A 15760-nucleotide genomic window follows, 5' to 3' on the forward strand; every position below is an offset into this window, starting at 1 on the left:
CGTCACCAGGGAAGTCCTGTTCCTAAATTTTTACAAAGAAAAGCACTGAGTCTTTAAAAAAAGAGAAGGGGAACCATGGAGTGGAGCAAGTTACAATATTATTTAAAGTCCCAAGCAGAAGACTTTTTTTTAAGGATTTAGTTAATTAATTAATTAATTATAACATCTTTATTGGAGTATAATTGCTTTACAATGTTGTGTTAGTTTCTGCTGTATAACAAAGTGAATCAGCTATGTGTATACCTATATCCCCATATCCCCTCCCTCTTGCATCTCCCACCCTCCCTATCCCACCCCTCTAGGTGGTCACAAAGCACCGAGCTGATCTCCCTGTGCTATGCGGCCCAAGCAGAAGACTTTTAACAGGCTGTTAGAATGATAACCTGTGCTTGCTGTGGAATCCGCTCAAAGCCTTCCCGATGTTGCCCAGCACGGGCTAACGCTGCTCTGTAACAAGTGAACACACTGATGGCCTTCAAAGGCGTCTATCAGTCATAAGGAGTATTAGCAGAAGCTTCCATTGCCGAAGTGTTGGCTGTCCTTGGGCGGGCACAGCAGGCAAGGGTCCCAGCCATTCGCACCAGTCCTCCGGCCTTGGCATTCACGAGGTCTCAGCTGTGACAAGCCTGTAGGCATCAAGGTCAGGCTTTCACCCACTGACTTGAGCTTCCTTGGGGTTTCTCATCAGAGCCTTTGCCTATCACCTTAGGGGGGAAACCCTGCCACAGTTACTTTCACATTTCCTAAGTCCAAGAAATAATCTGGCTTTTGGAAAACAATCTGATAACTCTTTCTGGAAGTTGTGGGAGGTAGCGACCCCTTGAGTGCACCAAGCAGCGTGTAGGGTTGGCTCTTTCATTTCGAGTAGCTTAGTTTGCTTATCAGATTGCATAAACCTGGGTGCTCTCAGGGTCTGCTTCTGTCTCTGGCCACACACTCCCTACTGACCAGGGAACCCACTTAATCATCTCTGAAATATGCCGCATTTGTAGGCTTAAGGCAGCCCTGACCTAAAATAAGGATGGCAGATTTGTTTCAAGACATGTACTAGCTCTGATTAATTGTTCGCGTAGCCCTGAGAGAGCTGTATAGTGAAGGACTTTGTGGCCTCATCAGGGCTCAATAGGAAAGAGTACTATAATTGATTAGTTATGTCTGCCGTGAGCATGGCAGGGAGGACTGGGGTAAATGGGCACCATATTTGTCATCCCTATCCTAGGATTTAACCTCATGTTCCACCACAAGATAGGTAAGAAAGTTTTGCCTGAGGTAGACAGTAATTATCTTAACTTCAAAACTGCCTGATTGGCACTATCTCGTGTCTGTTGTCCTTATTTATTTTATTACTATTTTGGCCAAGTGTGTTCTCTGACGAATAACAAGAAAGAAAGAGAAAAATGAATATTCATTGAACATCTGCTAATTGTCAGTTCCTTCTTTTAGGAGCTTTATTAAATATCTCACGATATATTCAAAACAATCCTATAAAATCAGAATATTATTCCCCTTCTTAAAATAATAAAGAAATTAAGCCTCAGAGAAGAAAATATTTGCCTAAACCATAATAGAAAATCTCAAATCCAAGGGTGATACTCATTCTGATATACTTGGACAGTGGTTCTCACTCTTAGGAACATATTAGAATCTCCTGGAAAGATTTTAAAAACATTTGAAAATTTGGATGACCGCATCTTGTCAATTACATCAGAACCTCTGGGGTAGGGGAGACTCAGGCATAGGAATGAGTTTAAAATGTTCCAGTTGATTCTAATCTGCAGTCACTGGGCCAAGGAGTAGACAGCAGGATAATTTATATTTATAGAATGCCCATTCTGAGCCTAGCTCCCTGCCCTGCCATAGTCTATCTAATTTAATTCTCATGTAATTTCTCAAAGAAAAAACTATTAGCCTCTTTTTACCTATGAGGAAAATGGAGGCTCATAAAACAAAGAAATTCCTGAAGATCTTGCAGTAGAACTGGGATTTGAATGCAAGTCTGTTTGCTTCCAAAGTACTTGCTCTTTCCATGGCACCATGCTTTTTTTTGGTTCAGTTTTCCACCCTTAAACTCAATTTTGAGCAAATCTGGATTCTGCCTAGTTTCCATATCTGACCCCAACTTGTCATTCCCTTCCTTGACTTGGTTCTAGCTTCAGCTGGAAGCACCATTCTGAGCATTTGGTTTCATGGTCAAGAAATGCAAGAGGCACTCCCTAAAGTTACCACCTTCTATCCTGTGGGCTTTGGAAAGCTCAGAGTAAGGCTGTTTCCAGAGCCAGGGATCCTGCACAGTGACCTCGACTGCAGGATCTCTGTGTCCAGGCCAGATAAGTGTGGAGTCCCCTCTTTGGACACCAGGCAGTTCAAAGAGACACAGAAGAGTTGTGGCCTGAGGTCCTAATCCTGTTAATTGAGGGCACCTGTGTGCCTGCTTGCTGTTTTAATGTCACATTGACTTCAGCTCCTTAGGTCAGAATCATGAGTCTCCATGAGATAGCTGAGTAAACAGGAGAACCTCAGAGCTGGATTGGACCTCCAGCTTGATTTAGTTCCACACCTGCCTAAGGCCAAAAAGCCCTAAGGAGCACCATTGTCAGAAACAAAGGAGACTGTTTAAATATTTCCTGGGGAAGGAATGGCACAATCTCTCCCATTAATTGATACATTGTTAGGCAGCTCAGAAACACTTTTAAAATTAAGCCTGTATATTGCTCTCTCTAATTTTCAAGTTCTTCAGCTGATTGATTTTCCTCAGTCTTATCAAAGACTAATTTCTACAAAGTTGATCCATCATCTAAGTAGTTGGTGCAAATTAGGTTGGACTAAGCAAGGTCAGTTCCAGGCCAAATTATGAATAAGGTTCTCCAAAGGAGTTTACTTTCATTGTCCTTAATCATGTGTTTTCCTTTAGGGACAGCCCCTTCTCACCCTCTCCAGTCTAACTTTTCTTCCCCCATCAGAATTCCCGCTGTCGGAAAAAATTTGGAAACTTAGCCACCAGGGGTAAGTGAATGATAAAACATGATTGTCTCCTCCTAAGAGCATTTATACTTTTAATTTTTTTAAGGATGAAGGCTTGAAAGGTTTGGCATAAAGGAATAAAATGAATGTTAGTCATCAGGCAGTTTAAGGGAGGTTGGGTTAAGGGAACATAGCTTCCCAGCAATTCTGATATTGAAACAGCACGGAAAACATTGATCAGCTTCAGGTAGTTTTGCCTCCTTAAACAGAGCGTTGATTAATCAAATTGAAACAGCACCAGCTTAAACTGGTTTTGCCTCTGTAACTAGGTTGATTAATCAAACCTTGAGTTACTTTACAGAGGCAGCACTGCGCATGTGCAAGACACGAACCCACGTCTCCAGGATGACCCCAGAACCAAGGATCTTCAGTCCGCAGAAATCAAAGAATAGAAGTGTTGCCACCGGAGGCCTTTACGAAGCAAGAAGTCCTTCAATAAGGAAAATCTGGCCTCCTGCACCGTAAGTAGCTTATATGGACTAATTCAAGACTAGCCAATCAGCTTCCAAGTTTGAAAATCCCCTAACTCCTTAAATTTTGCCCTGAAGGCTGCATGGAGAGACATGTTTGAAAACTTTGTCTCCAGTTTCCTTGCCGGTTGGTCTCACAATAAAGCCCTTCCTTTTCTCACTGTGCGACTGGGGCAGCCAGCCCTTGCTTGGTAACAATATTGCGTCATGTAGGACACCTGACTCGCCAACGTGAGCCTGGTCCTACGTCTCCATGCTGGGTTGCTGCCTGGTCAGATGACAGATCTCTGCTCTGTGAACACCGGTGGTCTCATTGGAAGATAGAACAGAAGAGCATAGGAAGGTCAGGGACCTGTGTTACTTGAGGTCTAAGTGAAATAGAAAGTGGCTGGTTGGCTCAAAGTAAAGCCCAGTAGGATTCGAATAGCCACCCTGGGTTTGACTGATGATCTGTTTTCATTCCCTTCTCCAAGATGGCAACTCCCACAGTGCAGTCTCCACTCCACCCTTCCCGCTGCCAAAACAGGAGTCAGCGATCATTTGGAGAGGAGTTTTCCTCAGAAAAAACAGCCGTGTCTTTTGACGCAGGGCATACACATTCCTTGAAAGGCTTTCTGTCGAAACAGACAAGGTCCCAGCCTGCCTTCCTTTCAGAGAGATGAAAATATCACAGCCTGCGGTGGTTGAGGGCGCCGTGGAAACTAAACTCCTTAGCCTTGAGATGTAGGGATGGGCGTGTGTGTTTTATTTATTATTTTCTGAGAAGCCTTCCCAAACACTGCATTTTAGGAACTGGTAAGAAATACCGATGAAAATATGAGCACCCGGGGCATGAAAGAGCCTTTGAAACTAGGACAGACTTTCATTAGAGCCCTACCTGGAGTCTGTGGGCGAGGCAGTTTGTATGCAGTACCCTCTCATCCTCACAGATCAGTTTTTAAACTTGGTTTAGGCTCCGGGAAGCAGTGAAATTGGGAATTTCAAATGAGCCTCTCATTTCAGATGTGTCCATAATAGAAACCACTGGGCAGTGGGGCATAATTAACAATCTCTCCTTCACTGAGACCGCAGAATGGCATTCATTTCACCAACTGGGCTTGACAAGAATTGGCTAGAATGCCTGAGTAGCTTTCCAGCTGCTGCTCGTGTAGCTCTGGCTTCCAGCAGTATTTGCATTCCAAATAAAACGAGGCCTGAAATAGATGTGCAATACATGTTCAAAGCTATTTTTAATCAGTGATCACTTGGTTCGCTGTGAAAGATTATCAGCAGGTCACAATCCATTTCGGATTTTGCTGTGTCCTGCAGAACTGATCTAAACACACAGCGACTTCAGCTTCCTTGTGCTTCGTCAGCTCTGTGGATGAAGGGGAGGAGGGGCTTGAGTGGACGGGGGCAGCACAGACGTGTTTACAGTTACAAGTACCAGAGCTGGAGGGCCATTTACTTGAACTGTTTAAGTTTGTCCTGGTCCCATAGAGAAACTTTGTGGGGCAATCATAAGCCCGGAGGATTCTGTCCTCTGAAACTCCATCCTGAAACTCACCATGTTACTGTCCAGGAAGCCAATCAATTTCAATTCAAGGGAGAACTCAGAAAGAAATGTTTCTCATTTCTAAGCCCCTTCTAGCTGTGGGGATGCTGTGAGCCCTGCATATTTCTTTATAGATAGTATCTTCCTGGAAGCTTGAGCTTTCTGTAGGGACTGCTGCCAATATTATCCACTAGTTATTGTTGTTGTTGTTTTAAATAATAGCACCTTACATTTATTTAGCACGATTACTGTTTGCAAGCAAGTCTATAATCTCATTTGCAAAAAGTATTTACATAGTATGAATATTTAAATAGTTATAATTGCATATTAATTTTGTTTAACAGAATATGCTCATATTACTTTCCCCACCCCTGTTTCTCTCTTTTCTTTTTCTATAATGTGTTTTCCTTTTTGATCCAGCTCTTCTTACTTTTTTTTTTTTTACACATCCATCGGCAACTATATTTCAGTTGATCCCCAGGACTATTAGTCTTAGTGCTTTATCTTACAACTTAAAAATAAACCCTCTGTCTTCTACCCATAATATTCATTTTGCCCTCATTTTCCATCCTCCCCAAATGCTAGTTGATAGTTTCCAAAAACATTTTGCTGTGATTTACTTAAGAGTTTAGGTGTGGCTTTGTCTTTTTTCAAATTATAATAGTTGATACCAACTCATGCACATATAAACTCTGCACAAGGTTTCTAACCTCTCTGTGCCTCAGTTTCCTCATTAGTTAATTTGAGTTCATTAGCTATTGTGAGGGGTAAGTGAGTTATAACACGTAAAGTGCTCAGCGTGCATCTGGCACGTGGTCAGCGCTTACTGAATGTTTGCTGTTACTGTGTTGTTTGTCTTCCTCCACGAGAATGTGTGCTTTGTGAGGGCAAGCTCTGTGCTGAACGGCTTCCATTTGGCCCTCCAGGTCCATGCTCTGCCTTCTCCACGCTGTGCGTTGACCCAGCAGACAGGCGTTGTATGGACCACATCAACAGTCCTTACCTGTGGCTCCAGGTTGGGTTTTGCTCCTTGTGGAGAGCTGGCAGGAGACCGGAGGGAGCGGGGAGAGTGAGTTTGGGGAATTTGTTCCTCTAGATCCCTCCCTGGGGGAGTCACATCAGGATGGCTGTGTCCTTGACTGAAAGTCACAGGTCCTGTCGGATGGCCTCTCCACAAGCTTTCTATCCAGGCCCCACTAACTACTTCCTCCCTTTGCCTGCTCAAGCCCAGTGCTGGCCACTGTGACCATCCTTTCTTATTCCCCTACACTCTGCCGACACCTTAAATTACCCGTTTAAAGTCCCCTCAGATTATCCATTGTGAACATGGCATTCTTTGTCTTCCGTGACTTTGATATTTTTGAAGAGTCTGATCAGATATTTTGTAGAATGTTGCTCAATTTGGGTTTGCCTGGTGAGCTTGCAGTTTTGCGTTTTGGGAAGGATACTTTAGGGGTCATGTACCCTTCTCAGTGCATCATATTAGTGGATACATGATTCAATATGTTTTATTACTAGTGATGTTAACCTTGATCACTTGGTTAAGGTGATGTCTGCTTTACTTTATTATACTGTTACTATTTTCCTATTCTAACGAATAAGTAATTTTTGGACAATATTTTGAGACTATGCAAATATCCTGTTTCTCTTCAAGCTTTTACTCATTAGTTTGAGCATTCATCAGTAGATCTTGCCTGCAACAGTTAACACGGTAGTGTTCTAATGCCGACTTTCTATTTCCCTCATTCCTTCCGTATTTCTTTTTTAAAAAAATTATTTTATTTATTTATTTATTTTTAGCTGCGTCGGGTCTTCATTGCTGTGCACGGGCTTTCTCTAGCTGCGGCGAGCGGGGGCTACTCTTTGTTGCGGTGCGCGGGCTTCTCATTGTGGTGGCTTCTCTTGTTGCGGAGCACGGGCTCTAGGCGCTCCGGCTTCAGTAGGTGTGGCTCGTGAGCTCTAGAGCGCAGGCTCAGTAGTTGTGGCGCATGGGCTTAGTTGTTCCGCGGCATGTGTGATCTTACCAGACCAGGGCTCGAACCCCTGTCCCCTGCATTGGCAGGCGGATTCTTAACCACTGCGCCACCGGAGAAGTCCCCCATATTTCTTAATTGGAATTCATTCTTCCATAAGGAAGAGTTGTATCTTATTTATTTATTTCAGTATGGACTTGTGGGTATTTATTTTATTATTAGGATTATATACAACCCCATGCCATCATTATTTATTTTGTTATGAAGTTGATCCAGCTTTGGCTACTAGGAGCTCTTTTAGATTGGATCCTATGTCCTTTTCACATACACACATTTTATTTTTGAGCACTTCCTTATTTCTGGCACCAAAAGATGCTTCTGCTATTTGTATTTTCTTTTTCTTTTTTTAAATGAGTAGACTTTATTTTTTAGAGCAGTTTTAGGTTTACAAAGAAAGCAAAAAGTACAGGGAGTTCCCATATACCCTCCTCGGTTTCCCCTACTATTAATATCTTGCATTGATATGGTGTATTTATTACAATTGATGAACCAATGTTGATATATTATTATTAACTAAAGTCCATAGTTTAAATTAGGGTTCACTCTTTGTGTTGTCTAGTTCTATGGGTTTTGACAAATGCATAATGTCATGTGTCCATAATGACAGTAGCCTACAGAAGAATTTCACTAGCCTAAAAGTCCCCTGTGTTCCATCTATTCTTCCCTCCTTCCCCCCAACCCAAACTGCTGGAAACCACTGATCTTTTCACTGTCTCTGTAGATTTGCCTTTTCCAGAATGTCATATAGTTGGAATCATACAGTATGATGTGTCTGCTTTCACTTAGCAATAGGCATGTAAGGTTCTTCTATGTCTTTTCATGGCTTCATAGCTCATTTTTTATTATTACTGTATAATATTTCATTGTATGGATGTACCACCATTTATCCACTCACTGACTGAAGGACATCTTGGGTGCTTCCAAGTTTTGGCAATTATGAATAAAGCTTCTATAAACATTTATCTGCAGGTTTTTGTAGGACATACGTTTTCATCTCATTGGCGTAAATACCTAGGAGTGTGATTGTTGCATCATATGGTGAGACTATGTTTAACTTTGTAAGAAACTGCCAAATTGTCTCCCAAAGTGGCTGTACCATTTTACATTCTCATCAGCAATGAATTCTTGTTGTCTTACATCCTTCAGCATTTGGTGTTGTCAGTATTTTGGATTTTATCCATGCTAGTAGTTATGTACCAACTGTGTTGTTTTACTGGTCAAATCCAATAAAAGGTGCTGTTTGAAATGTTTGATGAAGTATGTGACTTGAGAATCAGATTTCTTGGAATTGGGAAAGGAGCCAAAGCAGAAGCTAAGTTGAAAACAAAAAAGAGGGACCAAGTCTCAGCCCAGCATGGCAAAATCTACCTGAAAGCACAAATAAAACTTAATTCCCAAGTCTAGAGTCAAACTGAGGAAAGGAAGTACATTGGTATTCTTTAGTATGTGGACATCTCCTGTCTTAGTGTCTTAATTTTGGTTAGCTGGAATTTCTTCTTCAAGTACATTTATCAGAAAAGGTAAATGGGTAATGTATTTTCTGACCCCATGAATCTTGGGAATGTTGGGAATGCCTTCAGGCATAGAAGACAAGTAAGTTGGAGTAGTGGAACATCTGTTGTGCTTTTCTGCTCAGCTTTTCCTGTTTGTCTTTTGTTGTCGTTGTTTTTGTTTTGTTTTGTTTTCAATTGAGGAACGTTTACTCCCTCAACCCATGTATTTTTGGTATAATTATCACTTCAGAGTCGGTACATACCTAGACCTGGTTAACTGTGATAACCTGTCCTTAATGACTTATACAAGGGGTGGGGATATAATCCAAATAGGGCCACTCAGGGCCTTTGAATTAAATTACATGCATGGCTTGTGAGCTGTATGGATGTAGAGCTGGGCTGCGAGGGGCCATCTTCTCTGCCATGTGAACAGAGTTCAACTGTGGCAAGAGAGAATGAGGCCAACATAAGCAAAATGAAACAAACAAAATGAAACACGCAGATGTTAGAGATGGAGAGAGAGAGAGAACGCGAGCGCTGGAGGGAAGAGAATGAGAAAATGAGAATGGGGCTAGCTGAATTGTTTGACATCTTTGATCAGCTGTGCTGGAAGTCTTACTCTTGGACCTTCCAGTCAGACAAGCCAATAAATTTCCTTTGTTTTTCTTAAGATAGTTTGAGTTGGTTTTCTGTCCTTTTCAACTAAAAAAAAGTAAGTATAAAATTGCTATTAGGAAAAGACCATTGCTAGGAATAAACTTTACAGTAAAGATTTGGTTGAGTCTAAGTGTATCACAGGATGGAGAGGACCCCCATACCAAGGGCAAGAAAATCGTCCATCTTTGTTATGGTGTTCCAAAACATATGGTTAAAGGATGACCTCTTCTTTCTTTGGACTCAGACCATGTGCCTGCTGAGACTGGAGCTTTAGAGGAATTGTCAAAATTTCAGGATGTTGCCTGCTTCTTGCATGTCTTTCAAGAAAAGAAAAAGCTTCCGTATAAATTGGTCCCTGTGAAAGCAGGAAGGAAATAGTATATAACTTCGTTAAGAGGTGCCTTTCCTCCATTTGGATGTGGGCAGTAATCTAAGACTGCTGGGGGTCAGATAATCATGCACCTCATGGAACTACAAAAGCCAAAATCCCTGACCCAAGCTGATGTTCGTGTTGGCAGAGGTTGGGAGGTGGGAGATGGAGTAGGGGATGTGATTGGGACTCAGGAGGAATTTGAGAAATCTGGAAGCCTGATCCTTTAAGCCCCTCCCCAAACTATCCTGCTGATCACTGGCTGGTGGGGAAGGTAACAATTCATTCCCTAGTAAACAGCCAACCAACGGGTTCAGCCTGGGCACAGCACTGATCAGTTCTGCCTCAATACCTCAGCCTGAGTCATTTAGGACTCTCTTAGCTGAAGGCTAAGAACTGCTGCTAAGAAACAGGTATGCAGAAGAGTCTGGTCTATAATCAAGGACAAGACAAGATTTCTGATTTTCATCTACAGAAGTAGACCCAATCACTAGATGACTAGGGGTTTAAAAGTATTGAACTTCCAGAAAAATATCAACTGGAAAGCACTTGGGATTGTTGGATTTCTAAGGCAATCCCCAGGTCCTTGTAATAACACCAAATGCAAGAGAGATGTTAAGGGGCAGGACCTCCAGAAGGATTTTTTCCTACATTTATTTTAGGCACAGCCTTGAAGAATAATGAATGTGGGCGATCTGTGCACAGGAAGAAGCCTGGGGTTGTCAGATTTGTTTCACTGTCAAGATGTAAATTCTTGCTGTGTTATTCTGTAGGGTCTGTTACATGCTGTGGCATACATCATGGCACCCTTTCTGAATGGAGTTTTTGTTTTTTAGTTTTTTTGGCCTCACCACGAGGTATGTGGTATCTTAGTTCCCGGACCAGGGATTGAACTGCGCCCCCTGCAGTGGAAGCACGGAGTCTTAACCACTGGACCACCAGAAAAGTCCCCTGAATGGGGTTTTATTGGAAGATATGCTATTTTTCCTCCTCTATTGTGTAAGGGAGCTGTAGGGGATCATTACATTGATCATTTAAACTTCAGGTTATTTTTTTATTGTAACTATTATTATTGTACCTTTATAGTGAAGAATTTCAAACAACCACTATAAATATCAATAGAATAATGAACCCTGATGTATCCAACCTCAACAGTTGTCAATTTATAGTCAATCTGGTTTTATGCATATCTCCACTCACTAGATTATTTTGAAGCAAACCCTACTCATTGTATCATTACATCTGTTAATAAGTCGTATTATTTTTAAAAACCCGTAATACAATAACACCCCAAAAATTAACAGTGATTCATTATTATTATTAAATATCCAGTCAGTGTTCAAACTTCAAGTTGTTTCTTGAATGTAATTTAAAAAATATATATTGCAGGTTATTGAATCAAGAGAAACCATATCTGGATATCAGAGATGTGTACATCACCCAGAGATCCTGGGCATGAAGATGGGGTAGTAACTGGATGTGATTCTGTGTTGTCTCTCTTTGGAGTAAGTGTGACTTTAGTTATACATTAGTTGGACATACGTTTGTTGGACAAACATTAGGTGGAGGGACTTTTGAAATTATTTGAGTTTGTGTTAAGTAGGCATGGGGGAAATGTAGTTGATATTTGCTCTTGTCTTCCCACTCTTTCTGTCAAATTAACAGTGATTCATTATTATTATTAAATATCCAGTCAGTGTTCAAACTTCCAGTTGTTTCTTGAATGTAATTTAAAAAATATATATTGCAGGTTATTGAATCAAAAGAAACCATATCTGGATATCAGAGATGTGTACATCACCCAGAGATCCTGGGCATGAAGATGGGGTAGTAACTGGATGTGATTCTGTGTTGTCTCTCTTTGGAGTAAGTGTGACTTTAGTTATACATTAGTTGGACATACGTTTGTTGGACAAACATTAGGTGGAGGGACTTTTGAAATTATTTGAGTTTGTGTTAAGTAGGCATGGGGGAAATGTAGTTGATATTTGCTCTTGTCTTCCCACTCTTTCTTTCTATGAAGGAACTGTCTCCCTCCTATCTCATTAGGTTCTTGTGAGACTGTTAACCACAGTGTATGTGCTGGCTGCAGGACCAGTGTGTGACTCAGGCCTGACCAATACTGGACCAACTTCTCATCCATGGTGATTAGACATGGTCTGAATACAAGCAACCAAAGTATTTTCATGAGATTGAAAATCTCACGAATGCAGGAAGTCTGTCATCCGTTTGAATCATGAGCTAAAACAATGTGGGTATGAAATTGTTTCCTTGGCCACACTTCCTGGGTTAGGGAAAGAGTGTACATAACAGTGGGAGAGAATGAGGCCAATATAGAGAGAAAAGCAGAGACAGGATGAAGCAAGAGTTGGCGGGGTTGATGGCAGGGAGGAAGAGAGAGAGGGGCAATGACAATATTTGAGCTCTTGGGTTTAGCTGTACCTAAAGTTACCTTGGAAGTTTTGTGAAACAATATATTCATTTATTTCCCCTTAAGCTAGTTAGAACTGGGTTTCCTCTCAGTTGCAACTAAAAGAGTCATAAAAACTGGGTATAAAAATCTTGAATTACAACTTTTGCCCTTCAAAATTCTATACACTCTGCTTAATTTCCTTCTAACATTTAATAATACAAAAGAGTGGAATTCCTGGTGGTCCAGTGGTTAGGATTCTGAGCTTCCAATGCCAGGGGCTGGGGTTCCATCCCTGGTTGGGGAACTAAGATCCTGCAAGCCACGTGGCACGGCCAAAATAATAATAATAATAATAATAATAATAATAATAATAATACGAAGGAGAAGCTTTTGTGATCAGCCTGACTTCCCTCCCTTTATTATGCAATTCATTATTCCTGTCTGGATGCTTGATGAGTTTTTTCTTTATATATATTTTCCCTCTGAAATATTATGGGCTCCTTACATCCGCATAATTGAGGCTTTTTCTAATTTGTGATTTTTTTCCAACTGTGTCTTTAATTATAATTTCTATTCCACTTGCTTTGGTTTCTTTTGCCTATAATTCATAGGTTGGATGTTTATAAGTTGGGGATGGTGGGAAATAACAATATTCTGACAGCCTCCAAAAGCAGCAGCTAGTCAGTAAAGGTCAGCTATCCAGTTTCTGGGTTGGGACAGGTCTTACATTCTTATTCCAGGGAACCAGACCGTTCGGGAGAATTGAACGGACTTTGTACCTTTTTTTCAGATGGGTAGTCTTTCTATTAAGGCAGCATAACGCAAGGATTTACCAACTGCGCTCTTCAGCACAGTTCCATCAGTATGGTGGTTAATGAAAATGTTAGTTTTTAATTCCCCCCCTCCCTTCTGATTCATGGTTATTTTAAGGGAAATTTTAGAGAGACTGTGTCAGATGCCATTTAAAGTTGGAAGTCTTTTCTGTTGACTTAAGAGCCAGTTTCTATCATGTGCTTTGTGTTTTCAGCATTTACTTACTTAATTAATTCAATTTTCAAACCAGCATTATTGAGCAACTTTTATATGGCAGACCCTGTGGTTGGCTAGGCTATAAAATTGAATAAGATGCTATTCTAATTCTTAAGGACCTAGCAATCTAGTGGGTAGATAGATGTACAAAACAACCAACTACAAAGGACTGGTAAGCCTATGATATACACAGTGCTCTGGGAGAAAATTGGGAGGTGACAGACATTTGTATCCAGCTTTGTAGAATCAGTAGGAGCTTACCAAATAAATGGAGAAGAGGCATTGCTGTATTATTCTGCTATCATTGACCTGTGTCCTTTGAATGGGGTGTGATGGGGGCTCTGCCTGTATATGGAGATTTCTTTTCAAAATTTCACTCCACTGCCTTTAAATTTCACAAGCGTTTTCTTACAACTGACCCATCTGCATGCCACACACAGTGTATGGGATGAGATGGGCAGCTTTGCCTCTCTCCTTGTCAGTTTAATTTCGCTTTTTCTCTACCCACTGGGTATGGAGATGCTGGGTTCTTACACATTTTAATTACTATCTATTGCAAAATATATTTATGTAATTTTGAAGGAAAGCAGTGATTTATATTAGCAGAGAATGGGAGAGTTTAAAGGGATAATCTAGTCTAACCTCCTCATTTCCAGTTTCATTTTCTAGTTAAGGTCATACAGCTAAGTAGGACCAGAGCAGGAATTATAATCATGTGATGATGAAGATTGCACAGCACTGGCAATTTTCACAGACATTGTTGCATTTAATGTTCACAAAGATCCTCTGAGCCTTGTATTATTATTATACCCCATTTACCAGGGAGGAAATTAAACTTAGCAATACCAAGGTGTTTGTTTTAAAATGTTGTATTAAATCTCTGGACTTTCAGTCTAGTACTTTCTTTGTTACTCAATGAAACCTCATTGGTTTTTGTTTGTTTAATTGAATTCTAATTAAAAATACTTTTCAAGCTAGGATCTAGGATTATCTTTTTTTCTTTTTGTGTTTTTTTTCTTTTAGAATTATCTTTAAAAAAAATAATGAAATGCATAAATGGTATCTAGCCCAATATCTGATTTCCTATATTTCTTTTTTTTTTTTTTTTTTTTTTGCGGTATGCGGACCTCTCACTGTTGTGGCTTCTCCAGTTGGGGAGCAGAGGCTCCCGACGTGCAGGCTCAGTAGTTGCATAAATGGTATCTAGCCCAATATCTGATTTCCTATATTTCTTTTTTTTTTTTTTTTTTTTTTGCGGTATGCGGACCTCTCACTGTTGTGGCCTCTCCAGTTGCGGAGCACAGGCTCCGGACGTGCAGGCTCAGTAGTTGTGGCTCACAGGCCCAGCTGCTCCGTGGCATGTGGGATCTTCCCGGACCGGGGCATGAACCTGTGTCCCCTGCATCGGCAGGAGGACTCTCAACCACTGCGCCACCAGGAAAGCCCATTTCCTATATTTCTTATAGTCCATATCACAAGTAATATTTCCCATACTCCTTGATATTATACTGCTTTGTATTATTGTCTAGCTTGTGTTTCTATGATTTGTGTTGTCTGAGCAAAAAGCCTTTTCCCCGTTCAAAATCTAGTAATATTCTATTACACCCCCTCTTTGTGACTTCTCTTAAGTTCACCAACTGTCAGCTCTTTCCCGCTTCTCCATGGCAGATTGCCAGATTGTATAAATCATGCCTTTGGCTGTTCTTGTCAACAACGGAAGCAGAATTTTTGCAAAAATCTTGTAAACAGTGTGTTGCCATGTTAGTGGCCTCTGCTACTAATGCCTCCCTTTTCTTTCTTTTAATATGATGCTCAGTCCCCTTGTTTTATGAAGTGGACTATTTCATCTTTCTTCCACTTGCAGCTAGCTAGGCTTTTCTCGTGGATTTAGTAAAAGCTGATCTTGGAATTTTCACAAAGGTGCTTCTTCTCTTGCTCCTTTAGTTCCCATTAGGATCCCTAATGGGAGTGATGTTGAACACCCATCATCTCAAAGAGTGCTATTTTCGAATCCTGACCCTGCCACTTTCTGGTTGAGTCATCTGGGGCAAACTTTTCCAACCTCGTCTGTAAAACGGGATCACATTGCACATACCTAACGGCAGAATTGAGAAGATGGAATTACCATTGTTTTTTTCGGCCACACCACACGGCATGTGGGATCTTAGTTCTCTGACCAGGGATCGAACCCACGCCCCCTGCATTGGAAGCGCAGAGTCTTAACCACTGAACCGCCAGGGAAGTCCCAAGAAGATGGAATTAGATGAGAATAGTGCCAGATACATAATGTTTACTACAAAGAATGTTGATTGCCACTTTTATTATTCTTATAAATAATTCTTTCTTTGGTTGAAGTTTCTCTTCGTTGTCAAGCTAACCATTCGGTCATATATCACAAACTCACCACTGCTTTCTCTCTTTTGAAACATTGTAAGTCAGTTGTTTTGTTTTTGCCTAAACTCTGTTTCTTGAGCATCTTGACCCAACTCTCTTTTTAATTATATTGCTTCATTCTTTTCCTAAGAGTTTTAGGGCCTACTACTCTCTGGCATCTTTAGATTGGAGCAAATGGTCCCTTCGAGTCATTCCTCTGACATTTTTAGCCACTTTATATTCTCTCAGTAGTTTGCTAACTCCACATATAATCTGATAAACCAGTTCCCAAGAAGTCAGTTTTTTTTTAGTTTTTTTTTTTTTTTTTTTTTTTTTTTTTTTTTTTTTTTTTTTGTGGTATGCGGGG

General features: G+C 40.8%; 1 protein-coding gene across 14 annotated transcripts in view; it reads left to right on the top strand.

Annotated features, from left to right (window-relative positions):
* TMEM178A (transmembrane protein 178A) overlaps positions 1 to 15760 on the top strand; it is a 262811-nt gene that overhangs the window by 154738 nt on the left and 92313 nt on the right. For 12 of the 14 annotated variants that reach the window (XR_008618885.1, XR_003682285.2, XM_055089139.1 and 9 more), the window contains one exon: positions 3323 to 3482. The gene's annotated coding sequence lies outside the window, so the exon portion shown is untranslated. Of the gene's footprint in view, positions 1 to 2530; positions 3004 to 3322; positions 3483 to 10967; positions 11057 to 15760 lie in introns of those variants that run through there. The other 2 variants (XR_008618886.1, XM_055089144.1) reach the window with 2 other exon arrangements.

This window comes from Physeter macrocephalus, chromosome 12, assembly GCF_002837175.3.
Source record: "Physeter macrocephalus isolate SW-GA chromosome 12, ASM283717v5, whole genome shotgun sequence".
Classification (NCBI taxonomy): Eukaryota; Metazoa; Chordata; class Mammalia; order Artiodactyla; family Physeteridae; genus Physeter; species Physeter macrocephalus.